We start from the raw sequence: 4,664 nt of genomic DNA, 5'->3' as shown, positions 1-4,664 counted from the left end.
CAGAAAGTTTCCTTGGCGGTTTACTTTAAAAAGGACAGGAACTGGGATAATAGAATTTGCCAATGAAATAGTTCAATCACAAACTTACTGTGAGAAAACGCTGTCTAATTTGCTGTCTAAAATTACTGATTGTCTTCAATGTATTCGAAGTGAAGTAATTGGCTCCATTGTCTCCCAAATAATTGTTGAGTGGGAAGCGTTGGTGAGAAGGAACAATTATCCAGGTCAGTTGGTAATGACAGATCACGATAAATCGGTACAACCGGGGACGACGTGCAGGTCGGGAGGACGTTCTGGAAAATCAGAACTACAAGGAAGAGGGTGCTACCAAAGGGCCGGACTCTTTTGTTTTTGTGGCCAATCAGGAACGTGACGCAACAGCCTGGACAGATCTCGGCAGCGGCTGACCTCCTGCCATCCGCTTAGGACCTACACGCCTAACCTGCGCGTGTCCTTGAATCATTAAGTCATATTTTCTGCTGCTGCAAACCCACCCTGATACGTTCTTCGACTTTCGCCCAAACACATGCTCTTCTACGCTTGCCCCTCAGCGGTAATAGAAATAGGAGAAGCACAGAGTGCAAGATATAGTTATTATCGCTCCCAAGCTGAGAAATTATTTGTGCCGTAAACACAAAATAACGTTGTTTACGGAAAAGCAGAAAAGCCAGAAAGTACTCCAGAAGTTTAAAGCGGCAGCAGACGCCCCTGGAGAGATAAGAGAGTGTTCACGGAGGAGACGGAACATGAGCTCGGTGGCCTGGCATCACTTTTGTTGTGAAGACAGGTGGCTACAGGCGGTCCCTGGAGGAGAAAGCCGCGGCTCACATGTCTGTGTCTCTCCGGCGCAAAGCGCGTGCCCTGGGAGCTGTCTCTAGGCCATCCACGAGAGCGTTGTGGCCACAAAGACGGTCTGTGCAGGTGGGAGTTATTTCTCTTCTTTGCCTAGTTCCCTAATACTCACATTTTTATAACTTTATGTCATGTCTCCGTTCTTGGCATTGGCCTCTCGTGGGCTTCTCAGCCCTAGCTTGAATTAGCTTTGCTGCGTATTTCCAAAAGAGCCGAATCAACGGGAAAATAAGGCTATTGATCGTGCAATGGGAGGGAAAGGAGGAAAGGAAAAGAAAATAGAGGCGGAATGTCCCCGGACACAGGGACCCTGCACTTCTCCTTCTGTCCAGAGACTCTCTGTTGACTCTGAACATTAAGTTTTACTCTTTTTTTTTTTAATGTTTAGTTATTTTTGACAGAGAGAGACACACACAGACAGAGAGAGAGAGAGAGAGAGAGAGCATGAGTGGTGGAGGAGCAGAGAGAGAGAGGGGGACACAGAATGGGAAGCAGGCTCCGGGCTCTGAGCTGTCAGCACAGAGCCCGATGCGGGGCTCAAACTCACAAACCGTAAGATCACGACCTGAGCCGAAGTCAGACGCTTAACTGACTGAACCCCCCAGGCACCCCACGTTTTACTCTTTTTTTTTTTACATTTTATTTTATTTTTTATTCTAATTTATTTTTTTTTTAATTTAAAAATATAACTGCCTTAACACCCAGCAGTTGACTACTAGGTATTTATCCAAGAGATACAGGTATGCTGTCCCACGTCTTACTCTTACTATCGCTGGTATTTTCTTTATGAATTTTGGAGCAGGAAGGAACATGGCTTCCAAAACGTGTTAGACTATAGCTGTGCTACCATTTGTTTTTGTTGTTCTTCTTGTTTGTTTAGAAAAAATATGGAGCCTTTCATGAATGTGTGTGTCATCCTCGGGCAGGGACCACGCTAATCTTCTCTGTGTCGAAGATGTATGTTGCCGAAGTGAGCACTGTGCTAATATATTTGGATTTTATTACCCGTTTCAGACCTTTCAGGGACTCCTTGCCTTCTTACAATGTCATCGAACTCTCACAGAACCAGGCCCACCTGTCTCTCTGGTCCCTCTGTCCACCGTCCTTCCCAGAAGTCCTTTGCTCGGCCCCCGGAACACCTCCGGGCACACTAGCTGCCTGGTGTCCTGTTTGGCTCTCTCACCACTCCCCTGTCTTTGTGTCCTCTTTCCTGAAATGCCTCTTCCACCTGGGCCCTCCCACTGCATGCTTCACGACCACGTTCAAATGTGTCACCCCAGATGCCTTCCCCAACTCCTGGTCAGAACGAGTGGCCACCCCTTCAGGGGCCCTCAGAACATCTCCGGCTGCTCTGCGACCTTCCTTGGCACATTGTTCCTGAAGCCCCGCTTTCCCTTTGTTACCACTTTTCATCATCTCAGCACCTGACACGGGTCAGGCAAGGGGCAGACACTCGTTAAATTTGCACTAAATGCAGCAATAAGAGAAGGAAGGGACACGAATGCGGTCACGGATCCCTCCTACGATCGTATATTTCGCGCTCAATCAAAACAGCTCTTTCCCGTCTCTTCTCACCCCGTGAAAGGACGTAGACTCCCTGCTCAGCTCATCTTTGGCCTCGTTCTTAATTGGCATCAAAGACCCTGAATGGTGCTGTTGGTCCCCAACTCAGAATAGCATCTCTGTGCCTGTCGCTCGCTAGTAACTCTCTGATGGTTCTGAGTTGGCCTGAGTCACAACCCGAGCTGGAACTTTGCAAGAACATTGTAAAAACTTAATGGGGCTGGGGGGCGGGGGGTGGAATACACCTTAAAATAGGTTTGATTTTTTTTTTTTTTAGAAGAACGTGGTACCCACAGCAGAGTCAATTCACAACCGGCATGAACAACACATCAAGAGTCTGTGAACTGAAGGCAGGAAAAACTGGATAAGCCATCCCAACCCCAAACGTCCAAAATGAATGATACCGCGATGTGACACACGACCTCAGCATGTTTGAATACGCTCCGACTCTATGCAAAGAAATAACGGTCCTTTGTCATTTCAGACAGAACTAAATCTCGGAGGATTATGCATTAGCATGTTTCTGTTCTTGTGTTGCCTGTGATGGAAATAATATACCCCGAATTCACAACGAGTTAGAGAAAAAATCCAGTCGACACGATCGCCTTATTCTCCCTCTTTAAAAATACGTTATCTATGAGTGTGCTTGCGGCAGATGAAACAAAGGCAAAAATCCAGACCGCCTACGTGATAGATGAGACATTACCCACAATGGATAAATAGCCCCTGTTTCAGAGCTAAGTCACTCAAAGGGCACTAATTAGGAGTTTAATAAACGTCACGGCCAACTGCATTCGTTTTCTATTGACAAGCACCACACACACACTGAGTGGCTAACTCAGCATTCATTGGTTACCTTAGTTTTGTAGGTCAGGTGCTCAGAAGGGCTTGACTGGGCTCTGCGCTGGGTCTCATGGGCTGAAATCAAGGTAGTGGTGGAAAAGTGCTTACCCCGAAGCGTAAGAAACAGTTGGCCTCCAGGCTTATTCAGATCCTTGGCAGAATCCGCTTCCTCGTGGTTGCAGGCCTGGGGTCACCAATACCTCGCTGGCTGCCATCTGGAGGTCACCCATATTCCTTCTCGCCCGGCATCCTTCACGTACAAGGCCAGCGATGGTGAGTCGAATCCTTCCATTGCTTGGAATCTCCGACTTTTTTTGTTTTTTGTTTTTTTTGCCTTTCTCTTCTGCAGAGAAAGTTCTCTGCCTTCGAGGGCTCGTGTGATTGCATGAGACCAACCCAGATAATTTCCGTGTCTTCAGGTCAAGTGTGCCTTACGGCATGATCACACGGGGTTATGTCACCGTGCTCAGGACTCTGGGGCTTAATGTGGAACCCAGGAGCCCTTCCCAGACCCACGTCAGAATCACAGAATACCAGCACTGAAGGGGAACTTGGAAAATACAGGTTTAGCTTTCCAACTGAAGCATAAATCCTGCACGTGGAGAGATCTTTCGTCTAAATACATCTGGTGATAGAAAATACATTACCTCACTTTTTGACTGATCTGATGATGAAAAAGCAAGAGACACTATGATGACATTTGCACCCAATAATTTTTCATTTTCCACATCGAAGGAATCTAATTTCCTTTTCTGACACGTAGTAGTGTTACGCTTTTTTCTATGTTTTCATGATCCCGTTTCTTTGTTCCTAGACCATTCACTGTGTCATTTCATCGTAGAAACACCCAACGTCTCTTGTGTTTTTAAAAAATGTTTATTTATTCTTGAGAGAGAGCGTGACAGAGCGTGAGTGGGGCAGGGGCGGAGCAAGAGGGAGACACAGAATCCGAAGCAGGCTCCAGGCTCCGAGCTGTCGGCACAGAGCCCGACATGGGGCTCGAACCCACGAACTGTGAGATCATGACCTGTGCCGAAGTCAGATGCTCAACCGACTGAGCCACCCAGGCGCCCCACACCCAACACCTCTTGTAAAATACAGCTGATAAGGAATCCAGTCCTCTAACGGTGGCCTCATTCTATCGAGTTTATAGACGTTTATCCAAGTGTTTTTATCCTGCTCCAAAGATGTCTTTCCTTTGGAAATCGTTCTTACCCCCATTTCAGACTCATGCATTCTCATGAGAAACTAGTTTTGTGAATAGGCTTCTAGACGTTTGGAAAGTCCACTAAAAACCTAAAGCAGAGAAAGTATAGTTTTTGCAAATGGCTTCCTGTGCTCATTACCCCATGATTGCCACTACGTGAAGGATCATTAAATACTCTAGAACGCATTTAAAATACCGC

The 4,664-nt window shown here is 46.7% G+C and overlaps 1 pseudogene; it reads right to left on the bottom strand.

Annotated features, from left to right (window-relative positions):
* Positions 1-1,733: 1,733 nt before the first annotated feature.
* On the bottom strand, positions 1,734-1,830 carry LOC124505288 (uncharacterized; annotated as a pseudogene).
* Between the last annotated feature and the right edge of the window lie 2,834 nt (positions 1,831-4,664).

This window comes from Lynx rufus, unplaced genomic scaffold, assembly GCF_022079265.1.
Source record: "Lynx rufus isolate CCGP_SWC_20201006 ecotype Redwood Valley unplaced genomic scaffold, mLynRuf1.p SCAF_10, whole genome shotgun sequence".
Lineage (NCBI taxonomy): Eukaryota > Metazoa > Chordata > Mammalia > Carnivora > Felidae > Lynx > Lynx rufus.
The sequence above is the reverse complement of the archived record's forward strand: the minus strand, read 5'-3'. Positions and strand labels throughout refer to the sequence as shown.